Source organism: Dermacentor variabilis, chromosome 9 (genome assembly GCF_050947875.1).
Source record: "Dermacentor variabilis isolate Ectoservices chromosome 9, ASM5094787v1, whole genome shotgun sequence".
Lineage (NCBI taxonomy): Eukaryota > Metazoa > Arthropoda > Arachnida > Ixodida > Ixodidae > Dermacentor > Dermacentor variabilis.
This window is the reverse complement of record NC_134576.1, coordinates 150,949,655-150,967,501: the sequence shown is the minus strand read 5'-3', so window position 1 is coordinate 150,967,501 and position 17,847 is coordinate 150,949,655. Positions and strand designations below refer to the sequence as shown.

At 50.4% G+C, this 17,847-nt stretch overlaps 1 protein-coding gene across 2 annotated transcripts in view; it reads right to left on the bottom strand.

The window, feature by feature from the left end:
* The window catches only part of LOC142557840 (bile acid-sensitive ion channel-like), a 292,552-nt gene that overhangs the window by 239,934 nt on the left and 34,771 nt on the right, over positions 1-17,847 (bottom strand). The window lies entirely within an intron of this gene.

Below are 17,847 nucleotides of genomic sequence, written 5' to 3'. Positions count from 1 at the left end.
AGCACAGGGCTCTCAATATTCGCTTCAGCACCGAGTGCATACGCTCTACTGGGTTAGATTGCGGGTGATGGATGGAACTGTGCACTACCTTAATGCCGCATCTTTCCAAAAAAGTAGAAGTTAGGCAGCTGGTGAAGACGCTGCCATTGTCGCACTGAATCTCGGAAGGGAACCCGACGCGTGCGAATATTGAGAGCAGAGCGTCCACGACCTGGGAGGAATTTAGCTCCTTAAGAGGTACTGCCTCGGGGAACTTGGTCGCGACACACAGGGCGGTCAGAACATACCTACAACCGTTCGTTGATTCTGGCAGAGGGCCCACAATATCGATTACTAGTCGCCGAAAAGGTTCGGATATGACTGGCACCAACTTCATCGGTGCCTTCCACTTGTCAGTGGATTTGCCGATTCTCTGGCAGGTGTCGCAAGAGCGCACGAATTGTTCGACATCCTTCCAACAATACGGCCAATAAAACTCCTGAGCCATTCTAGCCTTGGTCTTTTTCAAGCCTAGATGCCCTGCCCACGCGTTTTCGTGCGCGAGTTCCAGTAACTGTCGGCGATATTTCCGAGGAATCAGAAGCTGTTCATATTTGCGACCCTGCTTATCCGTGTAGCGGCGGTACAATAAGCCAGACTCCTCGTAAAATGAAACCCTCTTTTTTTTCACTCCCAGTTTGACGCTCTTCATCAGATCGGCTATTGAACAGTCTTCCTTTTGCTCGCGAATCAGAGTTTCTCTTTCAACTGCAGCTAGCTCCTGCCAGCTGGCGGAAACCGGAGCGAGTATGGAGCCTGCGTCGCCTAACTGCGGCGTCGTGTCCATATCGCGGCTAGCACGGGACGCGTCACTCCCAGTCACTTCCAGGACACGCTCGACCAGGCTAGCCTCCGCGCTCTGCCTCTCCCGTGCCTGCTCGCCACTCAAGTTACCTTGATCAGTCCGTGTGCCGCACCTCTGTTCGCTCACCGACTCAAAGTCAAGTTCCCTCGACAGCTGGCGCGCTTTAGATCGCGTGAGGGCCATGTACGCCACGTCGGCAAAGAATGATTTGCCCTGATCCTTCAGCAGCTGTTCCGAGCTATTTGAGAAGAGGTAGGGAAAGTGCTCCGGGAGGGCGGCAGACACAGCGGCTTCTGTGTTCAGTTTCCCAAACTCTCCTTCAATGATAACCGTTGCGATCGGTAAACAGACACTCGCCTCCTCGGCCACTTGCCGTATCCAAGCGCACTCTCCCGTAAAATCATTCGAGGAGACGAAAGACGGGTGGACAACGTCCATAGTTGCTGCAGAGTCCCGAAGTGCTCGGCACTTCTTGCCGTTTACCTTAATTTCCCGCATATATGGCTCCAAGAGTCGTATGTTTTTGTTAGTTTCCCGTATTGTTGCAAAAGCAATTTTCTCTGGGCAGCTCGCAGCGATGTGCCCTTGCTTTTTGCAATTGTAGCAAGTTAACGGCTTCCGTTTTTCAAAAGAACGCGTCGTATCGTTTCGCTGCTTGGGACCATCGTTAGCATTCTGAGATGTATTCTGTCCTTCCCTTACAGTTTCTTTGGTAAGGGACTCGTCTTTCCGAAACTCGCGACGCGTGATTTGCTTCCGTTCGTCGGGCTTCCCGGAAAACCCATCTCTCCTATCTGCTTTTTCTACGCGCACTGCCTTGCTGTGCAAGCTGCGGCGGGTGTAATACTCTTCCGCTAACTCTGCTGCCTTGCTTAGCTTAACCTCCTTTAGCCTATCTTGCAGCCAGAGCCTGACATCCTCATCAATGCAACGGTAGAACTGCTCCAACGCGATGCATTCGACGATTTTGTCGCGGTCGTCGTAAACCTCTTCGCCCTTCAGCCATTCCACCAGGTCGGCTTTTAGACGAAACGCGAAGTCAACATTCGACTCCTTGCCCTTTTTTGCATACCGGAACCTCTGCCGGAAAGCTTCGGGCGACAATTTGTACTTCCGCAGTAGCGCTTCCTTCACATCACTGTAGCTTTCAAACGCCTCTTTCGATAAGCAAGTTATTACGTCTGATGCCTCCCCAGGAAGCAAGGCTAACAGATTCTGTGCCCAGAGAGATCGCTCAATGCTATTCCGTTCGCAGACGTGCTCAAATTTCACGAGGTATTTCGCCATATCCTCTCCGACGACAAAGGGTGGAAGTTGATCGCGTATTCTTGGAACGTTAGAAGTGAGACTAGGCGCCGGCGAGTTATTTCGGGTCTCCAACTCTTTCATTTTAAGCTCGTGCTCGCGACGTTCCCTCTCTGCCTGCCACTCCCGACGTTCCTTTTCTTTCCTTTCCTCCTCGCAACGTTCCTTCTCCATCTCCTCCCTTTCCTGACGTTCATTGATATCCGCCCAGGCCTCTGCGGCTTCCTCAGCCGTTACGTCCCCAGTCCTCATGACTTCAAGGATCGCATTCTTTCTTTTGGTTGAGCCCAACTCAATGCCCAACTCCTCACAAATTTGGAGAAGTTCTTTGACCTTGTACTTCTCCATCGTGCACACTGTCCTCCTGCTGTTTACCCTTTCTGAATATACCTGCCGTACGCTACTATAATGCTACTAGTAAGAAATATGCAAGTATTTCACACACTGCCCTGTTTACCCCCTCAGCATCCCCTGGTTTCCAAAACACTCCCACTAGGCTTGAAACACACAAGGTTAACACAATGCAACACCAAATCCTTCCCTAAGCTACTATAACCTGTGTCAGAGAAAGTCTGGTGTTTGAGGTAAACTTCAGGCACTCACCGCGCCGAGGTAGCTGATGCCGGTCAATCCCGTAGCTGCCACCCACTGTTACGACTTTGAGGTGGTCCCGTAGCGCTCGTCACCCGTTTCGTGACAGAGCGTTGGTAGCGAAGACTCCGAGTCAGGCGTCGGTGAGAATAACAAAAGGGACTTTATACACTATATACAGGTCATTATACAGGACATGAAGGGATCGGCACTGGGGCCGAGAGCTCACAGCAAACGCGACTGTTCCCGCACGGCGACGTCCGGCGAAAACGCGTGACACATCTCACTCCAGTCGAGAGCGGCACTCTGCTCCCGGTGGGTCGGCGGATCCGGTTTTCCAGGCGGCGCGCCGCGGCTTATAAGCCCCCAGAAACCATTGTCACTCAAACGGCCCAATACAAAGTGAGCACTCGACGGTCGTCGGAGAGGTCCAACCAGCGACCACGCTGGCCACCCCGTTCAAAGTTGGCGGGCGCGGTGACCTTCAGGCAAGGGGAGGTACGGCGCCGGGCTGTCTGGCACTTGGCGACACGTTTGAACATGTTGCCCGCCGATGCTTCTCCGGAGGACACCACTGCCTGACGGCTCAGCATCTTGACTTGTCAAGGGAGAATTAGGGCGCTGTGCCTTTCGGCGCAGCCCCGGGTTTGTCCAAAGGGCGCTCGCAGGATAAATTCTGCATCTTGCAGATTCGGAATCCGGGCTTGTGGTAATGGCACAACAGCCGATACCGAAGTAGTGCAATACTGGGCCGATCCGCGGCGGAGGTGAAGCAGGCGTTGGGAACTTCCCATACGTGGGCCGATACCGAAGTAGTGTAATACCGGGCCGATCCGCGGCGGAGGTGAAGCAGGCGTTAAGCACTCCCCGTACGTGGATCGATACCGAAGTAGTGCAGTACCGGGCTGATCGGCGACGGAGGTGAAGCAGGCGTTAAGCACTCCCCGTACGTGGGCCGATACCGAAGTAGTGCAATACCGGGCCGATTCGCGGTGGAGGTGAAGCAGGCGTTAGGAACTCCCCCTACGTTGGCCGATTCCGAAGTAGTGCAATACCGGGCAGATCCGTGGCGGAGGTGAAGCAGGCTTTAGACACTCCGCATAAGTTGGCCAATCCCGAAGTAATGCAATACCGGGTCGAGCCGCGGCGGAAGTGAAGCAGGCGTTAAGCACTCCCCGTACGTGGGCCAATACCGAAGTAGTGCAATACTGGGCAGATCCGTGGTGGAGGTGAAGCAGGCGTTAAGCGCTTCAAGTACCTGGGCCGACACAAAGTAATGCAATACCGGGCAGATCCGTGGCGGAGGTGAAGCAGGCGTTAGACACTCCCCATAAGTTGGCCAATCCCGAAGTAATGCAATACCGGGTCGAGCCGCGGCGGAGGTGAAGCAGGCGTTAAGCCCTTCCCGTACGTGGTCCTATCCCGAAGTGGTGCAATACCGGGCCGATGCGCGGTGGAGGTGAAGCAGGCGTTAAGAACTCCGCATACGTTGGCCCATTCCGAAGTAATGCAATACCGGGTCGAGCCGCGGCGGAAGTGAAGCAGGCGTTAAGCACTCCCCGTACGTGGGCCAATACCGAAGTAGTGCAATACCGCGCCGATCCGCGGCGGAGGTGAAGCAGGCGTTAAGCCCTTCCCGTACGTGGTCCTATCCCGAAGTGGTGCAATACCGGGCCGATGTGCGGTGGAGGTGAAGCAGGCGTTAAGAACTCCGCATACGTTGGCCCATTCCGAAGTAGTGCAATACCGCGCCGATCCGCGGCGGAGGGGAAGCAGGCGTTAGGAACTCCCCCCATACGTGGGCCGATTCCGAAGTAGTGCAATACCGCGCCGATGCGCGGTGGAGGTGAAGCAGGCGTTAAGAACTCCGCATACGTTGGCCCATTCCGAAGTAGTGCAATACCGCGCCGATGCGCGGTGGAGGGGAAGCAGGCGTTAGGAACTCCCCCCATACGTGGGCCGATTCCGAAGTAGTGCAATACCGGGCCGATGCGCGGTGGAGGTGAAGCAGGCGTTAAGAACTCCGCATACGTTGGCCCATTCCGAAGTAGTGCAATACCGCGCCGATGCGCGGCGGAGGTGAAGCAGGCGTTAGGAACTCCCCCCATACGTGGGCCGATTCCGAAGTAGTGCAATACCGCGCCGATGCGCGGTGGAGGTGAAGCAGGCGTTAAGAACTCCGCATACGTTGGCCCATTCCGAAGTAGTGCAATACCGCGCCGATCCGCGGCGGAGGGGAAGCAGGCGTTAGGAACTCCCCCCATACGTGGGCCGATTCCGAAGTAGTGCAATACCGGGCCGATGCGCGGTGGAGGTGAAGCAGGCGTTAAGAACTCCGCATACGTTGGCCCATTCCGAAGTAGTGCAATACCGCGCCGATCCGCGGCGGAGGGGAAGCAGGCGTTAGGAACTCCCCCCATACGTGGGCCGATTCCGAAGTAGTGCAATACCGGGCCGATGCGCGGTGGAGGTGAAGCAGGCGTTAAGAACTCCGCATACGTTGGCCCATTCCGAAGTAGTGCAATACCGCGCCGATGCGCGGTGGAGGTGAAGCAGGCGTTAAGAACTCCGCATACGTTGCCCCATTCCGAAGTAGTGCAATACCGCGCCGATCCGCGGCGGAGGGGTAGCAGGCGTTAGGAACTCCCCCCATACGTGGGCCGATTCCGAAGTAGTGCAATACCGGGCCGATGCGCGGTGGAGGTGAAGCAGGCGTTAAGAACTCCGCATACGTTGGCCCATTCCGAAGTAGTGCAATACCGCGCCGATGCGCGGTGGAGGTGAAGCAGGCGTTAAGAACTCCGCATACGTTGGCCCATTCCGAAGTAGTGCAATACCGCGCCGATCCGCGGCGGAGGGGAAGCAGGCGTTAGGAACTCCCCCCATACGTGGGCCGATTCCGAAGTAGTGCAATATCGGGCCGAACCGCGGCGGAGGTGAAGCAGGCATTAGACACTCCCCATATGTTGGCCAATCCCGAAGTAGCGCAATACCGGGCAGATATGTGGCGGAGGTGAAGCAGGCGTGAAGGATTCCCCGTACGTGGGCCCATTCCGAAGTAGTGCAATACCGCGCCGATCCGCGGCGGAGGTGAAACAGGCGTTAACCGCTGCCCATACGTTGGCCTATCCCGAAGGTTATGGCATACCGGATCGACCCGCGGCAGAGGTTCTGTTCGCCAATAATGGGGCCAACATTCACAGCTTCGCTGTCATGCTCCTTCACAGAGGAGGGGCACTGCTGAAAGCTGCCACTGAATGACAGCTACCGAGTGGGAAGGTCCGATGAATTTGTGAGTGAACTAAGGGGATATTGTGGTACAAATTTTAATGGCGTCAACGGGTTCTCCGTCGATGTGGTTAAGTGGCTTTATTTACTTCTTTACGACGGTATGCTGGTTGCTGTACGTGAAACTATCAATGAAACAGCTGAACAAGAATTTCAAAAGTCAGTAAGCATAAACGTTGACAATTTCATAACGCGCTTAGAATTTTATCCGCTGTGAAGAGCCATCAATCATGACGGAAATTTTTATATCCAACGCACCGGTATTTGCATTGGTTCATCCATCGCACCCATGATTTGCGATATATTTTTATCTAGCATTGACAAACGCATTTGCGAGGTTTTAGTTGCCTACCCAGTTACGTGCATTTATCACCACATGGTGATAAATGCACGTATCACCACATGGTGATAAATGCACCACCTGTTTCTTCTGAAGCAGTGATCTGGCTATTACTTTGACGAAGAAGTGGAAAATATTCTGGGAATTTTTAACATCCACTGTGGGGAACCAAAGTTCACCTTTGAATAATAATAATAATATTTGGGGTTTTACGTGCCAAAACCACTTTCTGATTATGAGGCACGCCGTAGTGGAGGACTCCGGAAATTTTGACCACCTGGGGTCCTTTAACGTGCACCTAAATCTAAGCACACGGGTGTTTTCGCATTTCTCCCCCATCGAAATGCGGCCGCCGTGGCCGGGATTCGATCCCGCGATAAAGTTCACCTTTGAAATACCGAATAAAACTAACATTTAATTTTTAGATATTAATCTTTCATTTGCTTCAAATCACGATGTTTGCTGGACTTATCAAGTTAGGTCTAAGAAAGGCATGCTTCCCTATGACAGTGCTCATTCAAAACTCGTGAAAAGGGCCATCTCCTGTATTCAAGCTGCAATGAACAATTACTGTGAGCACCTAATGAAAAATAATCTCCTGCAGTAGACAGAACGCCTTAAAGCAGCCGGGTACCTATCTTCCGTTATTACAGCCGTGTGTGAAGCACTCCTGCAAAAAGCAGAGCGCTCAGGAATGAAAATCGTAAATCATGAAAAAAAAATTAAGTTATGGGGTTTTACGTGCCAAAACCACTCTCTGATTATGAGACACGCCGTAGTGCAGGACTCGGAAATTTGGACCATATTGGGTTCTTTAACATGCACCTAAGTACACGGATGTTTTAAAATTAAATTATGGGATTTTACGTGCCAAAACCACTTTCTGATGATGAGGCACGCCGTAGTGGAGGACTCCGGAAATTTCGACCACCTGGGGTTCTTTAACGTGCACCTAAATCTAAGTACGCGGGTGTTTTCGCATATCGCACGGGTGTTTTCGCCCCCATCGAAATGCTGCCGCCATGGCCAGAATTTGATCCCGCGACATAGCACTTGGCAACCAAACCCCATAGCCACTAAGCAACCACGGCGGGTCAAGCAGGACACAGAAAACAGAACTTTTCATGTAATACCATATGTTCGCAAGTTATCCCATAATCTAAAGAAAGGGGCCGATAGGCACCAAATCAACTTAGTGTTTCCCGCTCTCTGTAAGCTTTCGAAGTTATAGTATATATATATAGTAGTATATAGTAGTATGGTATAGTATAGTAGTATATAATATGGTAGCATAGTATATAGTAGTATAATAAATAGCAAGCACTATATACCGGTCTACACGCGGCCTTTTTTTGTGGCAATTGCCTGATTACGCTTGCAATTTCTGAAGTGTGCATCTTAAAACTGCCGTCTCATTTCTGTCACATTGTAGCGATGATCTAGAAGCCTGTCGTTAAGACAACGTCCGCTCTGACCAACAGAGTTAGACCCACAAGTCAGATCGTGAGCGATTCCTTCCGCACAGTGAGCGAATTTGGACCAATGTCTCTTTTTGCATGCGAGAACTTTGGGGCACACGCCCTGGTCAATCTGCACAAAGTTTGCGGTCTATCGGGAGCGGAAAAAACCGCTTTTACATTGGCCCGCTGGCCAACCATTTTCAGTCGATGCGATATGCCGTTGATATGCGGAATAACCGCGACTTGTAAAGTGTGAAAGATTGAGTGGCATTAGCTACTTGTGGTGACATGTACACCCTCAAGAGGACTTCAGCAACGCTAACGAGGACATGCGTAGGATACTCGGATACTAGTCGGTCATGAGCTCTGGGCAAGACTTGCGTAACGAATTGGATGGGCATATAACTTCGCGATGCCCCCTTTTACCAGCTTTGAGAGCGCTGACGCATACGGGAATATTGCCTTGTTGGCACGAGGCTCGTATTTGCAGTATATACGTTTGTCTTGCAATAAAAACCTAATGTTAACGAACAATGCTCGAGCGCACATAGCCTGCTACAGAGGTGGAGAGAGCACGCATTATTGCCATACGGCAAGTATTGCACGTGTACCGCTTTAGAAATAGCTACATTTCTTTTGCAAAATTGGAGCACCATACTTTTTCACAAGCTCTCGTAAAATAAAGCTCTCTGCACCGAACGGCATGTGTCCATAGGCCGCATTTCTTAACGAACCACTTCATTTTATTTTCGAACTTCGTCATTGTACCGAACGTGCCTCGCAGCTCGGACGCTGCCGCGTCGCTGTTATCGCTAGCAGCACCGCTCATTGCTGCGCATAAAAAAAAAGAATGTGAAATGAAAGTCAGCGCAGCAAATGGGCAGCAGCTGTGTAGGGTTTCAAGGCCACCGTCACCCGTTAGTGCGGCTAAGAGTGACATAACGAAATACGAAGAGAATAAGTGTTTAACAATGTGCAAAACAACTTCCTTTACCATGAAACGGCGACGAAGCAGTAATGCCAGACGCTGGCAGAAGAACCCAACAACGATCCTCGGGCGCATTTTACAGACAGAGCCCCATAGAATAAAGAGCCCGGCGACGGGGCCTCGCTAGGCTTCGCACGTGTTTGGTCGTGCCGCCTGTGCAGCTGCTAGCCGCAGCCGCATTTTTCTTGATGTGCTCTGCCGCCCTACGAAATCGGCGAAGCTACATAGCTCGGCCTATTTACCTTGGCTCGTTCGCGAAACGGCTCGAGTGCCCACTCTTGTCGTTTACTTTGTTACTCTACACTCCACCGACGCAAGTACATCGCCGATTGCCGCCAGTGGTTGCTGGTAGTACCCCGCCGTCGGCGTTCTGAAATATGCACGTCATTCTACTCTGACCCAGTGTGTACACCGGAAAGCAGTCAAAATTTACCAGCGCATTCGACAGCGGCGGGATGTACAGCTACGTTCAGAAGTTCGTTCGCTAGCGCCCCGTTTGTCAGCGCCGGAAATGTTCACCGCGCCTCTCCGGTTTGCGATCGTCACCTTACCCTGCCCGGCCGTTCGGGTGCGTCAGCATCGATTTGTACGGGCCACTTCCCCTGACATTTGCCGGTAACCGCTGGGCCATCGTGGCTGTTGACCACCTCGCGCGATACGCCGAAACTGCCGCTGTCCCAGCGGCTGCAGCGAGCGATGTTGCCTCCTTCCTGCGTCGCCGGTTCATACTGTGTGATAGTGAACCACAGGAGTTGCTCAGCGATTGCAGACGTGTCTTCTTGTCGGAAGTCGTCGAAGCCATCCTCAAAGAGTGCCACGCTGTGCACCGCACTACTGCTTACCATGCGCAGACGAGTGGCCCCACAGAGCGCTTTAACCGTACACTTGGCGACATGCTCGCAATGTACGTAGCCTCAGACCACACAAATTGAGGTGCTATTCTGTCCTTCGCAACCTACGCCTACAATACCGCCACTCAGAGCACCACCGGCTTTTCACATTTTTTCTTATTGTACGGCCGGCACTTGTCGCGCACAATCGACACAATCCTTCCGTACAAGTCGGATGTATCTGAGTGTGCGCCTATCTCTACCACAGCCAGACATGCCGAAGAGTTCGGGCTTTTACTTCAAATGACCAAGAGCGCCAGAAGAGCGTTCGCGGTGGCACCACTTCTGCGCCCGCGTTCCTCTGCGGAGCGCGTGTGTGGCCCTCAGTCCCTTGCACTGCACCTGGGCTGTCTTGGAAACCACTGCCCAAGTATGAAGGCCCTTACCGCGTCGTCGAACGCAAATCTCCGGTCAACTACATGATCGAGCCCGTTGAACCGTCTTCGCACATGCGCCGTCGTGGACGAGACGTTGTCAACGTCGACCGCCTCTAGATCTACTATGACCGCGTCATAGTTACACGCTGATAGGTCGTCGGGTGGCTCCGTTCCCGGTTGAAATTCTAGAGAAGTATTGGAACGATATAGTGGGTTGTCCTCTCCAGCGCTTTCTAGTGGGTCGCCCTCTTCTGCGCTTTCGCTCGTGAATGGCGCTCGCGCTGAGATCCGTGGCCTGCGGTAACGGTGGGTCCCAAACGCCGGTGGCTAATAAACGCCTTTGCATCAGTAAAGTTCGCTGACTGTGCGGAATGAATAGTTTAGAATCTGACTTGTGCGTCCAACTATGTTGGTCAGAGCGGACGTTGCCTTAACGACAGGCTTCGGTATCATCGCCGCAATGTGATAGAAATGAGGGGCGGTTTTTGCATACACACTGCAGAAATTGCATGCGTAATCAGGCAAAAGCGACAAAAAGACGCCACGGGTAGACCGGTATATAGTGCTTGCTCAATTGTCAGCGAAAAGACGTAATCAGTAAACCCTGGAGATCACCGAAGTGGAACTGATTGACAGGTGGGGCGACACCTGAGTGTCTATCGCCCTTTCCAGGAAGGAGCTACCTTTCCTGCTATTGGGTCCTGCCGTTGAGTGCGGGAGTTGGTCGACGTTAAGGAGGATTTGAGATGAAACTGGAGGTTTATTTAGATTATTTACAGTAACAACACAAAGTAATTAACAGTCATTAAGTCATTGACGGCCGGCAGTATATCGGACGCTGCGGCCCGTGGCAAGAATAACGAAAAAAATGAGTGAATCAAGAAATGCGTGTCTCATCTCTCGTTTTTAACCCCTTCGGTGTCTCGGGGTAGTGTCATTTTCCTCCAATGGTAGGCGCCCGTGCAAGTGCCGTCACATTCGGCAGATGGGGTTGCTCCAACGGCTCCACTGTCGGATGGGTGACTTGTCACCGGCGTTGCCTCCTGGTCCGCAAGCGCTCAGCTGGAGGTGACGGGCTGTTCTTCGAGCGACTTTTCAGAGCTGCAAAACAGCTTTGTTCGGGACCAAGATGAACTACCTGGAACCGTGCCAGGTAGTTCCCGTTGCACTTTGGGAACAGTGATGCAGGGTGGAGACAATAGCTCGACGAGCGGCACCTCAGGTGGGGGTCGCCAACTTGTGTCTGGGAACGTGGTAGACGCGCTTCTGCGCACCTTGATCGGAATCCGACGGCGATTGTATGTGGTCGGGGAACGCGAGTGAGGCCAGGAAAAGGGTCCGTATCTAATAGCTCCTCCTCGCCCCGGTAGTTCGGGATGGCCGGCGAACTCAATTCGCTGGTCATGAGGAATGCTGATGGAATATGTAGTGTACTAGGGACGAGCCTCGTGTGACGAATTTCGGGATCCCGCGCCCTGGAGAACGTACGTAAAACAAACGAAACAACATAGCGCTGCACCACGTGCAAGCGCAGGCTCTTCACCCCTGACAGGCCAGGCTATTACTATGTCAAAGTCAGCCCTGGGTTTTTTTTTTCTTTTCCCAATTTTGATAAAGCAGCTCCAACCGCCAATACCCGAACATAACTTACGCAGCCTAACTTCACGAGCAGCCTGTTCTTACCCTTTCGCAGTGGCGTACTTATCCCACGTACTGGTGCCACTAAACAGCCTGGTCAACTGCGCACGTACGTAATCACAATCGCGCGAGCTTTGTGGTTCCTATTCAAAACGCGTACTTGCGTCCTACGAAAACATTTCATCAGGCTTACTCACGTTTCTTCCTGTAGTCCATACAGGACACGTACCTTAAACGAACAACTAAACTTGCGTAACTTACGCACTCCGCGGAACCCTTAAAAAAGCATCTTCTAATAACTAGTTCCATGCACACTCACCAGAGAAGTCAGAACGCGGCGACCCTCAACACACACGAGCGACCCAGTCACAATCTGCTTCCTTCCGTCCGCACAGGGCACGCGCTAATGGAACTAAGAACGCTTCTCAGTGCAAATTATGCACTTACTGAAAACCTATGCGCTTAATCTTAGAAACTTCGAAAACACTTCTAAAAATAAAGAAGCTTAACTAATGCCCACGCGCGCTACCACAAGTCTATCACCGATAACCTTGACGGTTCCAGGTTACACACAAAAAAAAAAAGCCAATCTACACATTAATTAAACCTCGCGAAACTAAAGGGTTACACAAAACGCATCTTTCAAAACTCGGAGCTTCTCAAACGAAAACATAAACAACGCTCATACCTTACATATTGAAAGAAACTCAGTCTCAAATCGCGAAAATTTTCATATGCTCAAAAATAAAACAGAACACGTTTCACTTCTACGGAAGCTCTCTTGGTCTCCCGTTGCAAACGTTTACGACGGACTCATTTTTTTGAGCCGTACTCTAGGTGGTCGCGCTTCAAAAGCTATTCTGACTACCCAGGAACAACAAAAGTACCGACAGCCTATCAGCTCCTTCAAGACGTTGCGGTGTCTTGCCAATTTGCGTCCTGGCGCAAGGCTATCATCATGTATACGACTGACCGCGTCGCGACTCCCTACCGCCTCGTCTTGCCACTTTGCGCTCCCTCGCACTGCCTGCTGCACCCCGAAAAGAACGACGGGGAACATAACTGGCCCGTGCCCTTTTTCCGCGTTCGCGCAGAACATGCTTCTCGGTCTCTTTTTGACCAGTAGCTCGAACGTGCTTCAGGTGCACACATCGTCAACAACGACCGCACCTTTCTTTTCCTGGCTTTTTGCGTCTGTCGCCTTCGTTGGCTGCGCTACATTATTCACCGCATTCCGGTCTTTCCCGCGCTTTTTTCTCGAACTCCCTTTCCTGCCGCCTTCTCGCGCCTCAAGCTGGCCGGTACACATCTCGTCGGCTCGGATCGCTCTCCTACCCGCGCAGTCTGAGTGATTTTCATTTCAACTCTCTCCTTGCGTCGACTGGCGGAAAGCTCAACCGACTCTGGAACAATGCAGCAGTCTTTACTCGAGCTATGCAACTCGCACTCCTGCGAATTGCCCTGTAATGCATTGCCCACCTTACGCTGTGCATCGGCACACAACTCGTCGATCTCGATCGCTGTCTCACTCGCACAGTCCGAATGATTCATAACTAAATCATCCCTCTCTTGGCTACCTAGACTGGCGGACAGCTGCACCGATCCCTGAACAATGCAGTTATCTTCCCTTGAGCTACGCAGCTCGCAATCCTGCGAAATACCCTCAACTGCATCGTCCAGCTGGCACTGCACTTCGGCATGCAGATCTGACTTGACATGGGTGCCCGTGTCTGTCGGGTCAGCAGTAATCTGTACTTCGCTAACGACCTCGGTAACATTACATGCGAAGCACGCGCGCGGTGACTGCCAATACATTCACAGCTAGCCTAGCTGTCTCTACAGTACTCCGTTGGCAAGTCCCCTCGTACCTATCACTACGGCCTTTAACAGCCTCTGTTGCCACTAAGGCATCGTTAGCAGCTAGCCCTTTCCGTTCACCTATGAATGTGCTGCTAATCACACAGGTCCTACTCCTCTCGTCGGCTTTTGGCGAAAATCCGTCAGATACTTCCTCTTTTTTTTTGTTCTTTACTATCTACAGAATTTTCAGGCAGCCGTTGTCATTGTGCGTTTAACTACCGCAAATCTTGTATCTGTTTTTTTTTAACGCTGGCATCTCTTTCTCGTGTTTTTCCTGTTATCGCTCACGCTCACTCTCACGTGCTTGACGCTCACGCTCACGTTCTTGACGCTCACTCTCACGTTCTTGACGCTCACGCTCCCGTGTTTCATGTATCACCTTCCAAGCAATCTTAATGCTTTCATCATCATTGCCACTATCTTGAATTGCCCTTTCGATAGCTCACTTTTTCATCTTTTCTTCCGCCTCAACTCCCAACTCGTCGCACAATAGCAAGTCTGACTTCATCAACCTTCTAAGATCCATGGCAGCTGCCCTGAGTGGTGGTTAGAACTGTTTTCCTTAAATAACTTGTGTTAACACAAAATATACAAAAAATTCCCGATTCCTAGAACTATCAAAATAAACACGCAAAATTTGAAGTCTGGCGAGTCAAAAGGATAAAGAAACACGCGCTCACTTACGGATGCAGCACCACGCCATCTGGTTCATCGGTCCGCTGTTCCCGGTTCCTGAGGACTCCCTGGGTCGAATGCTCTTTCTTCATCCCTGTTCCCAGTTCCTCAGGACTTCTTTGATCGAAGGCTCTTTCTTCTTCGCTTTTCCGGTTCCTCAGGACTCCCTGGGGCGAAGGCTCGTTCCTCTTCGCCGTTCCCAGTTCCTATAAGGACTTCTTCGGACGAAGGTTCATCCCTATCGCTGCTACCAGTTATTGGATCTTGCAGTTGAGTACGGGAGTTGACCGACGTTGAGGGGGATCTTGAGATGAAACCGGAGGTTTATTTAGATTATTTACAGTAACAACACAAACTAATTAACAGTCATAAAGTCATTGACGGCCGGCAGCAAATCGGGCGCTGCGGCCCGTGGCAAGAACTAAAAAATGAATGAAGGAAAGAATGCCTGTCTTTTCTCCCTGTCTCTCGCCTTTAAGCCCTTCGGTGTCTCGGGGTAGTGTCATTTTCCTCCAATGGTAGACGCCCGTGAAAGTGCCATCACATTCGGCAGTTGGGGTTGCTCCAAGGGCTCGACTGTCGGACGAGTGACTTGTTACCGGCGTTTCCTCCTGGTCTGCAAGCGCTCAGCTGGAGGAGACAGGTTGTTCTTCGAACGACCTTTCAGAGCTGCAAAACAGCTTTGCTCGGGACCAAGATCAACTACCTGGAACCGTGCCGCCGTTGCACTTTCGGGAAGAGTCAAGCAGGGGTGGAGACAGTAGCTCGACGGGCGGCACCTCAGGTGGGGGTCACCAACTTGTCTGACAGGTCTAGGAACGTGTTAGGCGCGCTTCCGCGCACCTTGATTGGAATGCGACGGCGATTGGATGTGGTTCGGGGAACTCGAGTGAGGCCAGGAAAAGGGTCCGTATCTAACACTGCGTGAAGAAAGTAATTATCTGCCGGCGGAGCCCAGGCAATTCGTCACCTAATCTGCCATACACGTGGTCTCTTGAAAGACAACAATGTTGGAAGTCTGCGCTCGTGTGCCTTCTTCCCTGTCCTCGTCTTGTGCAGAAAAAGCTGCATTCGGCATAGGCATACAATCGTAACATACATGAGGTGACAACTATCGTTTTGATGTTTTGTTATCATTTCGGCCCACATTTACACAAATAATCTTTAAGAGTAAACCATAATCGCAACTCATGCCACGTCACATCGGCTCGCCTTTGTAGGTTTGATAACATTTCATAATGGTTCGAAGCGGATGGATAAGGTGCTAAAGAGCGATAACGGCTTATAATGACCGAAACGTCATCAGCGTACCTGGCGCCGCCACTTGGAGTACTTTGTTTGCGCTATCAATGCACCTTACACCGCCGTCTGCACCAGTTAGTGTCGGCGCAGCGTTGTCATTTGTACTGGCCGGATCAAGTTTCGGAACATTGATAATGACACTGGGCTGCGCGGAGATAAGTCAGTGGCACAATGCTTACGCATACTTTGAAAACTCCCTGAGGTGTTTCTGCTTGAATGCTTTTTTCAATTCGCCGCAAACCAGCGTATACATCTTGCGCGCTAGGAGTGCCTTTTCTCTTCCAGCACCATGATTAGCAACATCTTGTTGTTGCTATTAGTGGCGGTAGGAGTGCCTTCAAACCAACGCCTGAAATGATTTGACAGACTTTGCGGTACTCTGCGAATTACATACAGATGCACTACTGAGGAGGGACCTTGCAGCGGCACTTGGTCTCTCTTATGCAAACTGCAAGTTTTGCGCTCACATTAAATTGAAACGCCAGCCGATCTATTCCCAGCGCCAGTGATTGTAATCCAACCAGAACGTCCTTCAAGAACCTTCGAATTCTGAGGCAAGCAAAACGTTAGGAGTTGAAACCCTGCGTTCAAAATAAAAAAAGTAAGATGGAATGCCAGTAGCTTTCCTCACATGTGACTAAAATAATGCTTGGAGGCTGTCATTCTCGTTTTTTTTAGGGAGCGACATGGACCGGAAATGTCAATTCGAGTAAACAAATGCAAGAAAACGTTCGTGCACGAGAATTTTTAACAGAGGGGGAATGATGCACGTCCGATGTCGTCGTGGCTCTCAACCGAAACATCTTACGAGTGATTTAATGATCACTAGGCACTGGTAGGCTTTGGTCACTAGTGAATATGAATAACTTTTATACTAGGCTATTGGTCACGTCTAATCGAACATGTCGTCACGAAAACCAATAAGTGCTCAGATTGTGAAATAATCAGCAATTACCTAAGCAACTACACCTCACAGCTAATATGACTGTAGTCACTAGTCATCTCTGGTTACTCAAGTACTATGCTAAGTTCTCCGAGGTTTACGGACCATAATATCATGGATATCGAATAAAACGCCATAGAACGAGTGATTCAACTAGTAAGTGGTGTAATTAAGTCAGGAGTGGCAGTGGATTATTTATTTTACTGGTACAATGGTGGGTTTCCTTCGTGCTAGTCACCATTGATATCAATAAAAACTCCAATAAATGTGTATTTCTTTTTTTACTGCTGCCGACTGATTACACCCGTTCATTAGTCATCACTAATGGCACGCTCAGTTCAATGTTGATTCTCGCACTTTCGTAAACCTCAGCGTCATGCATAACAAATGAAAAGTCATACAAACAATGATTTATCTATGTTAACTAAGAGATGGTAACTGGGACTCCGTAGTGAACATAAATAGCTTTGTTTAGTATGAGAATGGTAGCCTTCATTTGTGCACGCCATCAGTGAAATCAATCAAAAAGTGATTACGTGAGTATTTTTGTTACCATTGGCGATTGATAACGCACATTTGTTAGTGATCACTAGTGATACGCTTACTTGAATGCTCTCGTGTTTCATACAGTATAGCGTCATGTATATCAAATGAAAGCTCACATAAACAGTGATTGAAATATAACTACGGGGTGGTAGAATTGAGCCACTAGCGATCACGAATCACTTTGTTTAGTATAACAGTGGTAGCCTTCATTCCTGTACGTCGTCATTGGTATCAATCATGCAGTCATTACATGAGTATTCTTGGTAGCTATGTATAATTGATGATGTCGAGTCATCGTTGATCAATAATGATTCATTCGGTTTTATGTGCTCACACTTTTGAACAGCACAGCGCTTAGATATCAAATGAAAGCAATAAAAATCGTGATTCAAATATGATGACTAGCAGATGAGACGACTGATTCCTTAGTGATCACAAATCACTTTCTTTGGTTTGACAGTGGCAGTCCTCATTCATTGACTGTCCCCTTTATGAATGAGTGTCATTATAAGGTTGTTTTTTGTTATTATGGAGCACACAAGGTCAAAATAGTGGTAATCACTGCTAATTATGTACACTCGACTATTTGGAAATCTGAACATTATGGATCTCAAGTGAAAGGTTTTTAAAGGGTAACTCAATTATGATTAATGGGAACTAAAAAAAATTGAATCACTAGCGATCACGAATGTGAAGAGTGAGGGGGAAAAGTTTTACAGCACCAGAACCACATATCAAGTGACAGGCCATCAACGAAGCAGACTACGGGAGCGATCCCAGGCTCATGGCGTCACGCAGAA